The 18063-nt window shown below is 37.9% G+C and overlaps 1 long non-coding RNA gene across 4 annotated transcripts in view; it reads right to left on the bottom strand.

Annotated features, from left to right (window-relative positions):
* The window catches only part of LOC135289775 (uncharacterized), a 34946-nt gene extending 16919 nt beyond the window's left edge, over positions 1-18027 (bottom strand). For 3 of the 4 annotated variants that reach the window (XR_010352506.1, XR_010352504.1, XR_010352507.1), the window contains exons 1-3: positions 17751-18027; positions 10439-10713; positions 5325-5428 (exon numbers count right to left, since the gene is read on the bottom strand). This is a non-coding gene — a long non-coding RNA (uncharacterized LOC135289775). Of the gene's footprint in view, positions 1-4846; positions 5070-5324; positions 5429-10438; positions 10714-17750 lie in introns of all 4 variants that reach the window. The other variant, XR_010352505.1, reaches the window with a different exon arrangement.
* Between the last annotated feature and the right edge of the window lie 36 nt (positions 18028-18063).

The following is an 18063-nucleotide window of genomic DNA, read 5'->3' as shown; positions in this document are numbered from 1 at the left end:
TGTCCTAAACATGCCATGTAATGGCATTCAGAATGAACTCTTCCATAATCTTGCTTAGAACCAAGATAATGCTGACAGTCCTGTCGATCACCAGATCATCTTTCTGACCCTTCTTGCAGATGTCATACTTGTTAATTTCCAGTCCTCTGGAGCTTCTCCAGTTAACCAGGACTACTGATATCCACCAGATGATTGAGAGTAGTTGGCAAGTTTTTAACCAGTTCCCTCATTTCTTTGGGGCGGATCCCATCAAGTCCCATGGATCTTCTCAGTGTCTAATTGGCATAGCAGGTCACTAACAATCTCTTCATCCTTTATGAAGGCCTCATCCAGCTCTACATTCCTTACACCCACCTCTGGGCACTGGGTATCCTAAGGACAACTAATTTTGATGTTAGAGACTGAGGAAAATAAGGCATTAAATACCTCTGCTTTTTTCTCATTCCTGACACCACACTACTCTTAACATTCAACACATGATGGGAACTTGCCTTGACTATAATCTGCTGCCAATATATTTATATGAAAACTTTTTTTTGTCTTTAAGCAGAGTGGACAAATTAATTTTAGTTGGGCTTTCACGCTTCCAAATTTCTCCTGACATGGTCTCACAACATTCTTATAGTCCTCCCGAGTTATCTCCTCTTCCAGAGACAACAGATTATTTTTTATTCCAGCCTAACTTCTCTGTTTAACCAGGTTGCACCTTTCCCCTGATGACTTGTTTTTCTACACATGGCGACAGCCTGCTCCTGTATATTTAACCTTTTTAAAGCACATCCAGCCTTCTTGGACTCCTTTGCCCTCCAAGATTCACTCCAAACAGACTTTGTCAATCAATCTCCTTAAAGGTCCAGAATTTGCCAACCTGAACTGCAATGCAGAAGGTCTGTTGGTTGCTGCCCTTACTTTACCCAGTAAAGAAAACACCGAAGTTTATGGTCACCCCACCCAAGACAGCGACCAACAACCACATCATCTACAAGTCCTCTGTTCACAAACAGGTCTAGTAGGGCACGTATTTATCAGTTGTATTAGAAAGGTATCCCCCACACACTCCAGAAATATCTTAGGCTGCTTCCTGTCTGCTGTGCTGTATTTCCAGAAGGTATACAGAAAGCTGAAGTCACCCACAAATACAAGGACTGGTGACTGTGAGATTTCTGCCAGCCACTTGTAGAACACCTACTCTGCCTCTTCATCCTAGCTGGTGGTGTACAACAGATTCTCACTATGACATCTTCCCTGCTGATGTTCCCCAATCTTTACCCATAGGCATTAAACATTGTCATCTCCATCATCAATTTCAATACAATCAAAACACTCCTTATCACAGAGTACCATATTAGCACCCTTTGTGGTTTGCCTATCCCTCTTAATACTGCAATTGTGAGAGTCATCCCACCACATTTCGGTGATAGCAACTACATTGTAAGTTTCCTTCTGTACAACGGCTTCCAGGTCCTCCTGCTTGCTGCCTAGACTGCATGCATTGGTGTAGATGCTCTTCAGCTAGGCTAACACAATCATTACCATCTCTAATGAGCCTCATTTTATCTTCTTCTCCATTTGAATCTAATTTAAAGACTGCTCAATCAGCCCTGCTAACTCCCAGGCCATAATCTTATTCCCACTCTGAGTCAGGTGTACCCCATCCAACATAAGCAGCCCTAGTGCCATATATGCTGACCCATGGACAAAAATTGTCATGGCACCTATGGTACCAGCCTCTTAGCTATCTAGAGATCAGTCAAGTATTCCTATTCTTTTCAGTATTTTCCCCTAACACTGAAGGAATCTGCACCTACTACTTTAACTAAATAGCCCAGTGCCCTGAAGTCCCTTTGGATTACACTGGGAATTCTTCTTTGAATCTTGTCTGTATTCACTGAGAACATTAACAGAGGGTAGTAGTCAGAAGGCTGCACTAAATCAAGAAGCTTTCCCTTACATGGACTCCAGGGAGGAAGAACGCTTTCCTGTGGGTTGGATCTGTGACGCATATTAGACTCTGCTCCACTCAGCAGGGAGCCTTCTGCAAAAATTACCCTTTGTCTTTTTCTTTTCAGAGCTTGTTGCAATATGTTTGGTCACCTGAACCAGCTTAGGCAACCCCTTAGATGGTATTCCATCTAGATTGTTATTTTCCTGGCCCTCAGTTTCCACAATCTCATGTATATTCTGTAGGGGGGTGTGGGAAGGGAGGCCTGAGAAAGAACCTATTTCTATTCTTGTGTTTCCACAGCACGCCCCATCTTCCATCCTGCGTGCTGTGGAAACACAAGAGGATCCGCCACTTCGTGAGATGCATTTGGCCAGTACATTTGCTACAGAGCAAGTAGGGAACATTTCTGCCAAACAATCCCTTCCTCAGGTCCTCTAACACTCTGTTGTGGTGCACCAGTTTAGTTGTTCTTTGTACTGGGTGATTGGGAATTTACACAGAATAGTTTTATATTGCACTGTATAGCTTATAGTATATCATGCGGTTTGTTACCCCTTTTTCCCCATCACATGGTCTTTCCCTTCATCTATCCCAGTACCCTCCGTTTGGCAAGAGCACTGACAGCGCAGAGACAAAAATGGACCTGAGGCACAGTGCAGAACCCAGCAGAACATTGCTTCCCTGCCACCACCACCATGCAGCAGCCCCGTGAGACACCGCGCCGCCAGCCAGTCGCCGCCAGCCCGCCACCAGCAGCCGGCTGCCGCCCCGGCACCCAGAGAAGCCGCGTGCAGCGCACCCGCCCACAGCTCGAAGGCACGTCCATCGCCACGTGCTCGCCGCGTGGCTGCTTGGAGCCGCCGCTCGCCAAGAGCCACCACCGTGGCGGGGCCGAGCCCCAGCAGCCGGACCACAGCAGCAGCAAAAGATAGAACCCAAGCCCGCCAGTTTCCGTGGGGGAGCCACCAGACCACCAAGATGCAGTTTTCTGCTTTGCCCAAGCCCCGCACCTCCCCAAAACTGTTTTCCTCAGTTCTGTGACCTCCTTCTTTGGTCTCATTCTCTCTCTCCTCGCTACTCCTTATCCCTAACTCCATCCCTAACCCGCCTTCCCCTTAACAAACCCCCGGGAATCCACTCTGTCCTTCTAAACCCAGCACTGCAGCCACATGGCTAAGCTTCAGTATTTCACTGAATTGAAAATTCTACTTTATGATCTCCTTCCCCTGTTACTCCAAGAGTAGGATAATATCCTTCTCTGCAATCCCCCTTTTTCCTTATTTTGGGTAGATCAACCAGGAGCAAACCACCGGAAGGCACAGGGTACCCCAAAAAGGTTTTTCTTTAGCAGAGTCCCTGGCTCCCCATAACCTCGCCAATTCCTAATCCCCTATCCACTTGTTCTAGCTGAAAAGAGCTCGTCAGCTAAAACTTTTATGCTGAAACCCTCTAACATTTTTATCATTCTTATCCAATACCTGCCCTCTCTCCATATTCCTTCCCATCCCCATGAAATATTTTGTACAATTATGCTTTTCTGGTTTGTGCATGTTCATATTGCAGATTTTCCTGTTGTCAGTTTTAGAAAGCAGGGGCCTGTCAGGTCACAAGGGTAGATCTGACAAGAAGCAGTTTTCAATTGTTTCTTTAATAGGGAGGGTTCAGACAGTATTAGACTGCTGAATCATAATTGCTGTTGGGTTTATGCTGTCCTCAGTAGGTTCTGAGGGTGACTGAGAACTTGAAATGGTGTCTGGGAAAGTATTTGGATAGTTTTTGTGGTGAATGCTCCCTGAGTATAGGCAGTAGCTGAAGCCAAATTTCTTCTTTTTTCTTGTTGTTTTTCTTTTAATGACCTAAAACCAGGGGTCTTCTGGGTTAAACTGGTTGGAAGCCCTGAGAGAGGGAGCAAAGTCAGCACCTCAGCCTAAACTGGGGGCTGCAGTGGTCCAAAAAGCCAGTTGGAAAAGGTTAGACACCATTGGGCCAGTCATTGGCTGAAAAAGCCAATCCCAAAATTCTCATATGAGCGTAGTGTCAAAGGCTGAAGCCCTTAAGCACTTGCCCATGCATTAAATTCTCTTAAGATCTGCAAAATGGACCCACATAACCTGTTTATTACAATTAAAAGCTCATCTTTGTTGCCTACCACCAGGAGCAAACCCCAAATCCAATGGACTGTTTAAAACATAATCCTCACTGCATTTGTATTTGTATTGATGCTACAAAACTGTATAATTACTGCTTCATTTTTTAAATTGTTAATTGTCATATTTCTCTTTATCTTTTCTTTCTAATGACAAAAGGGTGAAATGTGATGTTGCATTTTAGTTAAATGGTATGCTCTGTCTCAGCCCTCAAAAATGTACGGTTTATTCCAAGCCTGTTGTCCTGCCCTGAACTATGATGTATCTGTAATCCCATTGGCCCAAGTCTTCTGCGCCCACTTTGTATCTCTCTCTTAACCTGTGCGAGGGAGATCAGATCCTCTCTTAGCCCTTCTCTCCCCTAGACTCTTCCTCTCCCTCTCCCCCTCCCCCTCCCTCCCCCTTTCCCCTTCCCCCTCAGTAACCATGTTGCTCCCAGGGGTGGGACCCCCCAATAAACCCTCATCTAATCAACACCCTCAGAAGCTGTGTGGAGTCTCCTTACCTGCCTGCTGCTACTAGCCAACTCACAGCCTAGGGGGCCCTCTGGGGACTCCCTGGGGAATCCCCCCCAAAACAAACTGCTACAACACTCCTTAACCTTTCTACGTCCTCTTTGGTTTGTACCACCAAACTCAGCAGCTCATCTGCTCTTGCCTCACAAAAGTGTTCTATTATGCTCTGATTCTACCTGGACACCTGCATGTTTCCACAACAGCTCTGTTTTCATTGCCACATTTTTTCTGATACCTACAGATGGTTTAGAACCCTGCAGAATAGGAGCCATTCTTGAACTCTTTTGGGCTGATGGGAGGGAGACCATACCATACTGCTTGCCATTCCTGTGCAAAGTGTCATGTCCTTCTGGAATGACACTCCCACTCTGTGCCCCCTGGAGCCATTTAAATCTCCTAGAGTGCTCCCAGTGCTGACCAGTGCTCAGGTTCTGACAAGGCTCTAGGCTGCTGCTTGACTGTCTGAGTGAAAAAAAAACCCCAAAACCAAAAAATAAACAAACAAACAAACAAAAAAAAAAACCACAAAAAAACACCCAAACAAACAAACAAAAAAAAAAAAAAAAACCCAAAAACCCAACTCCCCCCCAAACAAACAAACAAAAATCCCCAAACAACAAACAAACAAAGAAAAAACCAGAAACAGAATGGGAAAAAAAAAAAAAGGAAAAAAAATAGCCATATAGGCCCCAATCTAAAACTCAGCCCTGGACTTACCTTAGCCACTGCTGCTGCTGCTGGTGTTTCTGTATATGTTGTAGCAGACAAAAAAACACACAGTTCTTCTTCACTAAAATATCTGACTGCTTTTGCAGATTTTACTGGAACAGTGGAAACAGAACCAGCAGATTTTGTGTTATAAGATGGTAAAGGAAATCTTTAATATGTGGAGTTGTTTTCCATTAAATATGCAAATTTCACTACACTACTCAACACAGTTTGGAAATGTCACAAAATAAAGTTTCTAGAATATAGATATAATTAAAGAGCACATTTCATCTAGAATTGATAAAGAAATTGATATAGAAAACTCAGTACTGGAAGACATATAGACCTTCTCATATATTCCATGTTATTAAATGCAACTCTTCTGTTCTGGTGAATTATGTTTAATATAATTTCACAATACTTTGAAAAGCATATGAAGATATGAATATCTTCTTAATATAATTGAATGTAATTCTCTCTTTTTTCTTTTTCTTTTTCTTTTTTTTTTCAATATGAGGGCATAAGCAATTAAGATATTGTCTAAGGATACAGGAAATCTGATTAACAGATCAAAAAGACCATCTGTGGAGATTGAATTTAACGCCAGGGGGTAATTCTCCTTTCTACAATGCTTATGTAAATCAACTTAATCCAGAAGGCTGAATGAATTTCTCTGAAAGATGGCTGTTCTTATTTGTAAATATGTATTTTCAAGAAGTATGCTGTTGAATGTAATTCAAGGCTGTGATTCAGAATATTACCATATATATATATATATATATATATATATATATATATATATATAACATCATACAGGTAGAGAATGAGTCACGCTTCCAAACACAAGGGAGAGCTATGTCAGATCTACTATAAAAGTAAATTTTCTTCCTGAAAGATCTTGCAATTTGATCTGTCAGTAACACTTCTGATAAGAGTATTTTGCTTTCAGTTTTTCTTTTTTTCCAGTTCTTTAGTGATCCTTTTTCAGCTTGAGTCTGACTTCTGTAGGTCTTGATGGAGATGCCTCCTTAAAGCTGCTACCTAGAGCTCATTGCAAGTTTCATATAAGTACATTGTCCTATGGAGTCACCAACAATACTTCAACTTGATAAACTAATACTTCTTTCTTGAGCCATTATAATGAATTCATATTAAAAACCAGTATGACTTGTTAATGAGCTATTACATTATGTATTAGATTTAGGTATGTCATTCAAATATTTTCTCTTCATGACTAAATTTTTTTAGGAATAGATAAAATGCATGTCTGATTTACAAACTGTAGAGTTTTCCTCAATATTCCTAAAGAATAGGTAGCTTTCCTAGGAAATATATGGTGTCCAGCTCCAGGCTGATGCTCCTATAGAATGTTTTTATCTCTCTCTTATTCACATTAAGTCTGTGATTAAGTTCTTGCAAAGCTACAAACATATACAGACATATGGAAAATTAAAAATAGGGTCTTTGTTATCTGTTGAGCACCAGTACATTTTTTTTAACTTGTGCTTTTGCCATCTGAGTTAATAGAGCCTTCAACAGATTTTGTTATATCTTATACTGAGGCCTACATAACATAGAATGTGAAAAAAAGAGGTAATTCTGAAATCATCTATAGGACTATAATTGTTTTGAATCACCTGCCTGTCATTTGATACTCTTTCATGATTTATTCAGGGAACTTTAGTCACTACCCAGTAAATGACAGATGCTTTGAAATTCTCACGTGTTTAACCTACAAAAAGATATGACTAATCATAGTTTCAAAAGGAGCTCTGCTGTTTCCACTGAAGCTACTCAAATGTGTAAAGATAGCATATTTAGAGACTGAAACGGTATTTCTTTTGGGACTTCACAAGTTTGTTTAATAGTTAAGGGGAAAAGGAACAATTGTAAGTTTAAAAGAGTGTGAAGTTCTGCTGCTTGCTGCATCTTTGCTGTCAACAACAGAATTACTTTAGTATTTAGCTCTTACTAATTTTATTTGTTTACTACTGTATTCTGTTTAGCAATGAAGATGCATAGAATATTTTCACTGCAACCAATGAATAAAGGTATATTTATTTACAAGGTGGCTCTTGCTCCTTTACCACATAATGAATCAGGAAGAGGAGACAACTCAAAGAAGGTAATGGGAATTCAGATAAACTAGTTGTCTGGCCTTATTTCTTCTCAGCTTGTAGTGCTGACTTTGCCTATTTTTTCTTCTTTCTCTCTCTTTCTCTGGAAATGATTCCTATGGCCTTTTAAGAGAAATCTTGGAGTAATAATCTTCATGGATGTATAACATAAAATATTAACAATTGTGGCCAAAAATCCCATGTCTTAATCAGAAAAAGACATACAGGGGAGTATTTTGAACTAAAATTTGATACACAAAGAAATATTAGAAAATTTGACTTGTTTAATAGTTTTGATAGAATAGCCAGGCATTGACAGGCTTACACAGGAATGTGTACTGAAATTCAGTGTTTTCAGTAGGAATGCTTGCCACTGTCCCCATATCTTTCTTGGATAAAAGCAACAGAAAGAAATAAAGAATTTGTGCTCCAAATAGTTTGCAGTCAAACTACAAGACACAAAAAATGGTAGCAAGAGAGTGAAAGTGACAAGAGGAAATATGGAATGATTACATGGGTAATAACACAGCAGAGTACCTACAGTTTTCCTACCAACTACCATATCCACTCACCCATTTCCTTGATTTTCTTAATTTTCTTTTAAAGTAATTTAAAAACAGACAAGAAAATATTAGACTCATCTGCTACAAGACCCTGTGTACAACACAGTGCAATCACAGTCATCATCAAAATATATATGAACATATTTAGAAATAAAGAGACAGCCCCACTACACATGCAGAATATGCACATATAAATGTGAAGTTCATTGTTCAGCATGAACCACTAAATCCTTGACAGGAAAGATATTACAAATATAATAAGCAAGCTTCACCTATTTGCAAAACTGGTAAATGTGTCAAAATTAAAATTCCTTCTACTCTTATGCAGAAATTATTGTCAACATATTTGAAAAGACTATCCAGTAATGTGTCAAATGCTAAGTGATTTTGCACTGTATCTCCTCTGTATGTATGTTGCAATGCTGAGAAGCCTGCTTATTTTTACATCTATTAACTTGAAGTCATTTGACATGGTAGCTTTTCAGTGTAATTTGGTGATTTCAGAAGAAAATATGCAGTATCTCTAATTTGGGTTAGAGAGAGATATCATCAATTTCTTTTTTTTCTGATTTAATTCACTGTGTCATAGATACTAGTTGCTGTTCATGACGATGGTGATGATGACTAGAGTACCACATCTCAAAAATGCTAAGAAAAAGAAAGACTAATTAAGGCAATTTGTTTCATCCATTGTGTTAAAGGGGGAGCCTTCTTTGTTAGGAACCTTCTTTGTCAATGAAAGAAGCAATGAATTGCAGAGTTTATTGTCTTGAAAATATAGACACATTATGCCCAGAAAATAGTTGTAGTCCAAAATATGAGCAAAAAGACCATAAAGAATAGTCTCTCTCTTTCTCTTAAAAAAATCAGTTTACTGAGTATCGATATATTATATTTCTACATATATTTGTACTCTAATAGCACAGATTGCGCAACTCATTAGATTTCATGAACACGCCATAAATGCACTTCGTATGTTGGAAAGAGTTCTTGCAATTCACTTTGTTTTTGTTACATAATAAAACTCTAAAGCACATTTTTTAGCAAGCTTGTTATTTTCTTCTGGAAAACCTAAATTACTTATACAAATGAGGCTATGATTTTTATATCATTGGGGCATTTTCAAAATGTTAGCCTGGTACTACAGTGTTTACATGTGCATATTTGTAAGTGGACTATTTATTTTTTTTATGTTCCAGTATCACAAATGGAATTAAGAGTACTTTGGTAACTAGGGGAAGGGTGGCAACTACCATCCCTTGTAGTGGTTATGGTTACCAGCCTTGTCTTTAACTGTATTAATCACACCACATCAGAAATTCTATGTGAAATTTTACGTGAAAGAGCTATAACAAATTGTATTAGAGCAGTCTGTAGATCATTGCTTGAATGTGGGAAATTAATGAAAAAGGGTTAGCACTCCATTAGAATACGTGTGCTCAAACAAAAATTAATCTCACCTCTTCACAATGTAATTTAAAACAGAAGTAATAGAGGCGGCATTTTCCCCCCTCAAAAATAGTTGCACAGCTATTCCTATTCCTTGTGAGCATTTAAATTACTATATACTGATAGTTAAAATTAGGATTTCTGTAAGTTATACAAGATCTTGAGGATGTTTTCTTGAAGTCCACATTAACTATACAATATGGATATGAACATCTCTTTTTGTAGGAATGTGTAGTATTGACAGGCTACAGACATGAAGACCAAGTGAAAGGTATCTCTCTGAGAAGTGAAGATATAGTGTTGGAGAAACAAATAGGTAGTGCTTACTATGAAAACTAATTTGACATTTTAAAAAGACTCATATATGCAGTTCCATTGCTGTATCACTTCTTCCAGATAAAATTTTTAAGAAGTCATGTGGCAATTAAATGCCATAATACCCAACAACTTATCTAAATGAGTGCAGGGACATGTTAATCCTTACATGTGCAGGTGACTCTTGTCACCTGCATATATAAGGATTCTTGTACAGAATGGTCAGATGCAAGTGCCTTACGGCAACAATGATCAATGGCATGTAGTAGCTGCAAAGAAAACACATATCACCTTTTCATATTTTAAGTGCATTACATCTAGATTTTGTAGCAATATTCATAGATCACTGATGAAGTAGAGATTTATAGAGCTTATAATTGAAATTAGATACTTTTTTCCCTATCTGCAGGTAAGTTAAGTTTTTGCTTATGCTTCGTTTTGTTTTGTTTTTGGGGGGGAGTTCCCCCTTTAGATTTATTCCTCACTTTCCCCCCAAATTTATATATATAGGTTTCTATATATTCTATATTTATATTATGTTTCTATTATTATATTTATATATGTATTCAAGCATTAACAATGCTTGAAATGATGACTGGGAGCACTAAGGTCTTCTGAGTACAGATTTTTTCTTGAAGGAGTAACCCTGTGCACCAGTATAGGTTGGGGGCCAACTTACTGGGAAGCAGCTCTGTGGAGAAGGACTTGGGGTCCTGGTGGATAACAATCTGCTCCAGGAGACGATCTAGTAGAGGGCAAGAAAGCTGATTGGGGACTGGAGCGTCTCTTTTAAACGGAAAGGCTGAAAGGGATGAGTCTGTTCAGCCTCAGGAAGACAACTTAGAGGGAACTTCATCAAGTGCGTAAGGGAGGGTTTCAAGACGATGGATCCAGGCTCTTCTCAGTGGTGCCAGGCAGTAGGACAAGACGCAATGGGAAGAAACTGATGCACACCTGAAGAGAAAGAAGAACTTCTTTATTGTGTAAGTGACCGAGCACTGGAACAGATTGCCTAGAGAGGAGATTGTGGAGTGTCTCTCACTGGAGATGTTTAAGAACAGTCTGGTTGTTATCCTGTGGCGTGTGCTCTGGGATTACTTTGCTTGAGCAGAGAGGTTGGGCCAGATGACCCCTGTGGTCCCTTCTACCCCAAGCCATTCTGTGATTCCATGATTCTGTTTTTAATCCATTTCCACATGAACAACTGTCCTCCCCTGTTCCAGTTTTCCCTGCTTTGAACTTACTCTGTCTTAATACCATAGGGGAAAATTCTGTTAAATTGAACTTTACATCTGTAGAATCCTGATGATTGCAAGGAAGATAATTTTATCATACATCATACAGGTTCAGCCCTTATATTTGAGCACAATATGTGTAATGAAAAATTATTTTGACAACAGTTGATGTTAAAAGTATAATTTCCTTTTTTGATCCTTTAACCTGCATCTAGTCTATATGCAGATACTAAAATATAGAGTTCCTCCCCAAGGGAAAAAAAAATGGATCTGACCCAATTTATTACTTTATTCAAGTTACTGAGAATTCTATTTATGTCATTTTAAACTTCACCTTTACATTCAGGATACCAGGGTTAAACTAAAAGAGAAGACTACATGTGTTTTTCTTGATTCTTTTCAGTTTCTTCTAGTCATTAAAATTCAGTCTTCTTCTATTCATTAAAATTACATCCATAACACATGCCCTTGTTATTCACATCTTCTAATATTATTCACAACACCCACCCAATTACCCATACTTAGCAAATCTAAATGAAATCAATATCTATCAAATGGAATCATGCTCTTCCTGCACTTTATTTCCAAGTCTTAATCAAATTACTTTTATTCCTCCTGTAAGAGCAACATTATTATGCACTTTCAGTACCATTATTAACAATAGTTCTGAACGTACAGAAATTTCTTCCTACATGTGCATGCTAAAAATGTACTTAATAAGTTCAGATTATTCAAGTGTCACCTAAACTCACTTCATACTAAAGCAGATAGCTGCTGTCCCATGGATGTAAACTGGTGATCCTCTATCTATAGACTTGATCTATCCTGTTTCTATGCTTTTTTGCAAAGAGAATTATTTAATGTGAATGAGCACTGCTGCTGCACTTGCAAGAATCATCAGGAAAAAAACCTTTTATACTCTCTGCTGTGTAATTATCCCAGGTGATTTCAAAGGAAAGAGGGTGAAAGAATCCCTAATCCTGCAGGATCTCTGCCACTTTGTGCTGTGTTTTATCCTCAGTAGCACACCTTCTATTCTGATGCAACCTGCATCAACAAGATGGCTTTATTGCCAGAGAAGTGTCTGGAACGACTTGCTCTGCTTTCACTCATCACACCATCCAAATGGACACATCTGTTAGGAGCAGGATTTCCCCCAACAATTGTTACAATTAATCTTATGCTTCATTTATCTGCCTAAAATTTCCATTTACCAATTTGATATTTTTTAATGACTGTATGACACAAAAAATTTCAGATATATTGTTGACCTCTCTTGTTTTTATTAGCGTCTCTTAACTGATGTTTCACTTTCTACAAAGCAGAGAATAGGAACATACTGTTTCAAAGTAGGTGATGCAACATGGAAACAGCTGATCACAAAAAAACTCTCAAAAGATCTTGCTGTGGAAAGGGAACAAAAATGTGCATAAATGTGAAAAGAGAAGGGGAACTTACATATTTACTTCTGTTACATTTGCATGTGCAGCAGTCATTTAAATGAGAAAAAATTTCTTACTCTTGCCTATAAAGCAATTTATAAAGGTGAGTTCTTCATTTACAGGAAGTTAATTTTTACTGGCTTTGTTTTATTGTGTGGGCTTTTTTGTTTTCCAGATGTGATATACAGAATGCATAGAATGATCAAGTAGATGAAACAGACTTGACTGTTAAGGTTCTTAATCCACAAAATCAATTTGAGGTTATGTTTACTTTAATTTCACAGCAAAGAAAATCATACAGACAGTAAGAATTAAGTAAGAATTAAGTTTTCTAAGGCAAAGACTACCTTATTATTGCTTTCATACATGTATAACTGACAAACAATTTGGGCTCAAGAGACAGGTTATGCTTTCTGATTATTTTATTTTAGTAGCTTTTAATGATTTATCTGTTCATTATTGAAAAACGATCAAGAAACGTGGGTCCTGACTCTATCCATTTGCACCTGCAAGAATAAGATTTTGCTTGGCTCTAAGATTACAAGAAAATTCAGGCTGACAGGGAGGTCACTTGGGGAGATCTGCAGTCTCAGAGCAAGCTCAGCTACAGGGTCAGACCAGGTTGTTCAGGGCCTTGCACAGTCAGGATGTTGGACCACCCACTGTCAGAGACAGTCAGCCTTCCTTGGCCTTTGCTCCATGGATAGGCCACCTTTGTAGGGAAAAGATTTTTCTTTACCTCCAGCCTGAATTTCTTTTTGTTTCAGCTTGTTCTTCAGCAGTGTGAAGAACCCAGCTTGCATGCTTCATGCCCAAAAAACCCACCAGTGCTGAAGATGCTGTCTGATCTCTAGAACAGTTCCTTACTATGGCTGAGCCAGCCATAGCCCCACAGCTACACTGAACAGTCCAGGGCATCCAGACCTGCCTTTTCAGTCCCTTCTGCTCAACACAGTTATATCTGTTATCATTCTTTCTCCATTGAAGGCCTGAAACTGGAAGTTTGTGGTTTCTCCAAATGGAATTGAATGTGGTGAGGAATGTCAATGACAACAAAAAAGGCTTGTGTAAGTAGGCAGATGATAAAAGGAAGATTAGGAAAATGAGATTCTTCTAATCAATAAGGTGAGGAACTAATTTACCCAGAACACTGAAGGAGCTGAGCTTCAAAATGCCTTCTTTACTTCATTCTGCAGTCTAGCAAGACATGTCTTCCAGAATGAAAAGCTCATGCACATTGGTACACATTCTTCATGTTTACATATATTTGCTTTCAAGGTACATAAGAATATAGGACACTATAAAACTGAAAAGTGCCAGTGCTCTGAATGCTTGTTGAAAATGCTTGTTGAAAAAGCATTTCAACAAGCATTTAGCAGCTTGAAAAAATATTTCAAGTATTGCAAAGTGACAATACTTATGTAAATCAAACTATGTTGCTCTATCTTGAATATAAAACAAAATAAAACAAACATTTAATTTTTTTTTCCTCCAGAAAATATCTAGCTGACATTTGGATAAGAAGACATTTTTAAACTCTTTGCTTTCCAGATAGCTGAGCAGAAGAGTATGAAGGCTTGGTGAAGAGAGGGCTCAGGAGCCTTTTAGAATACTGTGTTTGTCTTTACATGTTATACAATTCAACAGATGCAACAGGAGGGACTACAGGTAGAAACAGTGTTTCTATGGCAGTTCTAGGCCTGTCAAGGTCACCTGCCCAAGTATCTTAGTGATATGGTTTATCACTAAAAGAAATAGAGTTTTACTTGTTGTTGAATGAGTAAATGATGCCTTCTAAAAGATGCCTTCTAAAAGATGCAGCTGCATCTGTAGGTGTGTTGGAGAGAGTACTGCAGAAGTTTCCCAAGGGAGTCTCAAGGGAAGTAGAAGAACAAAGTTACAATTTATAGCAATTAGCAATATATTCATCATCCTACTACATGCCTCTCTTTAACTTCTTGATGGAGATATTTTTTCCGGTTAGTATGGAAGGAAGTTACATGTAAAAATCAGGAGCTCATTAACGTACAACATCTAAACTGAACAGGGTGTTAAAATTATAGATGAGATTTGCCATCTATTTGCTGTTAAAACTGGTTGAAAAATAGAGATAAAATGTGATAAAGCTATTACAGCGGTTGAGAACTACTTTACAGAACAGTAAGCATGAATCTAAAATCTGCCAATAGGCAAAAAAACTGTAAATACTTTAGCATAAGTAATAGAATAACTATTTAACATACTCTTGTAATATGTCAGTTTCATTTGATACTGAAATTTTCTGTTTCTTTATTTTTATTGCAATTAAGTGTTAGGTCGTATCTGTTGTGTTCTAGTTAGAGGAAGGAATTTTAAAAATTAACAACAAAGGAAATATGATTTGATGATTTTATTTTTAGTACAGTCTAGAAATATCTGTCATTCCAAGTTGTTTTATATTAAAGTAATTAAAATTATTCCTCTAACTAGAATTTTTAACTAGAAAATTTACTTGAACACACATGTAAGGTTATGTTTTGCTTTTACTTTCATTAGAGCTGTTGGGAGTTGTTTTAAATTTCAATAATGTGGGTGTTTTTATCTCCTATATATTACATTAGAACTGAATTATTTATACATATCCATATAGCCATATATATATATCCATATATATATACATATATATACAATCTGTTTCCTTGCTTCTTCCTGTATTAGACCAATGATGCAAGATTTAACAGATGCAAAAGTAAATTACAGTTAAACACAAATTCTGACTGGTATTATTCTGACTGGAATCTCAGTTTTCACAAAGAGAATTTGCTCATCCTTGTGATGTTATCCTGGCTAAAACACACCAACATCATAAAACCTCAAAGCCTATCTTCTTGATCCGAGACAATTACTGTAGCATACTAAGTATTTAAACTATTTGGATGAATGTAGCACTTGGTTTTGGAGTTAGGTTCCTTTCTAATTTTTTTCCCTCCACAGCAATAGGTCTGCAACCGGTCTGGAATACAAGCTCTAATTGAAAAACAAAACCTATATTTGTTTGAGTTAAATGGAATCTGTTTCTATCCCTCTAACCCTCTTTCTCTGGCCCGGTTAAAATGCAAATACACAAGTAACATGCACTTTCACCCACACAACAAAGATAAATAATAATGCCACTTGCATTGTTAAGTTTTGTCATTCTTGAAAGCTTTCCAATAGGTGTCCCTTATTTTCTTACAAATAGAACTAAAGGATGTGTTCTATTTGTTGATGTTACTTTAACTATTTTTATTTGTACTAGTACTCTTACCCACTCCTTAACTATTAGATTTCCAATTTCAGTAAATGGACATCTGTTAAAGATTACTCAAAAAATAAAGCAATTCTGCAAAAACAAGTCTATAGGGTAATAACTACTTGCTACTTTAAGGAAAATTGTTCATTTAGGCAAAGAAAGAAAGGGCTTATTACACCAAAACTGTTTAATATATAACGCTCCAAAGAGATGTGGACATGATTCTGACCTTGCTTGCATTAAAGGGGTCGTAGGACATGATGGTTTTATCTGTCCTTTAAAATTTCAGCCAACAAAAGCTAGTTTGTTCAGATCACCATGCCACAGAGAACTCAAAAGTCTCTTCCAAAATGGATATGCGGTCCACTGGGCTTTGCTCAGCAAAGCCCTTTACAGCCTCTGCAGCCACTGCTTGTACTAAACTCCATTTTTAACAAAGACAGTGAACTCCAGTAGTTAAACTCCAAGTCAAGTTTTGAAGAAATTACCCTTTCACTTTGTTGTAGTTTCAGTAGTTAATTTATCTTTCTGTGGAGGCTCTGAGTCAGATTCAGATCATGCATGCTAAAATATCTTTTAAACGGATGCTGTATTTTATTTGCTTTCAAGGAGATATGTCCATATGGGCTCCTCTGCTATTTTGTAATAAATACCAAAATCACCATCAGGTGCCAAATCACCACCTTAACCTGTGGCAAACAGAAAAGGTAGATTTTTTTTTCCTGAGCAAAGAATCAACAGGTTCTGAGCAATCCTGGAAGGATGCAACCTATCTTTAAACCAAAAACTTTTATGACAAAAACAGTGATGGAAGACATCAAAATAAGAAGTTGTCATAGCAACTGGCATGCAGAGGATAAGTATGTTGATAAAAAATTACAAACAGACACAAAAAAAATTAAGGAATAAATTAGACTGCTAATTAGGAATTCAGTCATACAGTTACACATCTTAAAGGGTGTGAAATATTTCCCCAGTGAACATCAACATTTGGCTGGTGAACACTGACAGAGGTGTTGCTGCCTGTTTCTTGCCCACAAGGCATAGAGGGAATATTATATTGTGTTCTGAATTGTATTGAATCGGGGACTTGTCTCTGACAAAAAAGCAGAGCTCTTTGCTTTCCTTTCCTGTTTCTTCATGAGACATGGGGAACTCTGAGCAGCAAACCTAAAGGTCATCCCTTCACATCCAGGGCTCTGAGGAATATGAGTACAACAGCTCTGTCACCCAATAATCTATTATTTGTTTCTCTTTCTCTCACATCTTCCTATAAGATATTATTTATTCTTTAGTTATTGCCTACTTTAGTGCCAGTGTTCCAGGTATTTGTCCATAATTTCCATTGTCTTTTTTTGCATATGAAATTGAAATACATAGTCTGTGCATTACAAAGGAGCTTACTAAAGTTGCAGAGCTAATTAATGAAAAGTAAAGAAACACCAGAATTAACATGGCAATATGACATCTACCGTCTATGTAGTGCAAATTTGTTTTTTTCTCACTTGGCCACTACTGTTGGAGTGATGTGGCTAAGGCATCAGAATACATTGTGAGATAAAACAAAATGTTATTGATATAATCTTGTTTTAAGCCTAGCAGCACACAGTTACTTATCTACCTATTGTTCTGTAATATTGTTGTACAGGAGTTTGGCTGGTTCATCCAGGTACTTGATAGAAAGAAAACAGCAAAGGAATAAATCCTTAAAGCATACAAATTTAGAAGTTAGAAAAACTTGGTATTGGAAGAACATCAGTCAGTTTTCTTAATTGTTGGGCAAGGCTTGGCTGTTAACTTTGTAGACTTTTGTTCTACACTTGTCTTTTCTGGCATGTCCAGAAGCCTGCTTTCCAACAATGATTACACTTGTTCCTGTAGTCTCAGAAGACAATAAGAATTGTATACAGGTCTTAAACTTTACGTCTTCTGCTTCTTCTAGTCATAATAAATAATTCTTAAGATAATGGAATTGGACTACCATATTAAATCTCACCAGAGAAAATTTCTTTTGGAAGTGTCTACTTGAAGGTTTTCCTTTACCTATAAGTATTTCCTCATCTTCAGTACTGTACTGATTAACAGCTGGTTTAGGATTCCTTAGTCTCATCAGACCATTTTTTCATAGGATCATAGAACATCCTGAATTGGAAGGGACACAAAAGGATCATCAAGACCAGCTCCTGGCCCTACACAGGACCGTCCCAAGACAACCCCTTGCGCCTGAGAGCATTTTACAGATGCTCCTTTGAATCCTGTAAGGTCACATGTCACGGTTCTGGAGACAGACCAGTGACAAAAGACAGTGAGTTCATGCAGCAGTCACTCACTTCAGTCAGGTCTTTCATCCTTATAT

This window comes from Passer domesticus, chromosome Z (assembly GCF_036417665.1).
Source record: "Passer domesticus isolate bPasDom1 chromosome Z, bPasDom1.hap1, whole genome shotgun sequence".
Classification (NCBI taxonomy): Eukaryota; Metazoa; Chordata; class Aves; order Passeriformes; family Passeridae; genus Passer; species Passer domesticus.
This window is presented reverse-complemented; position numbering and strand designations above follow the sequence as displayed.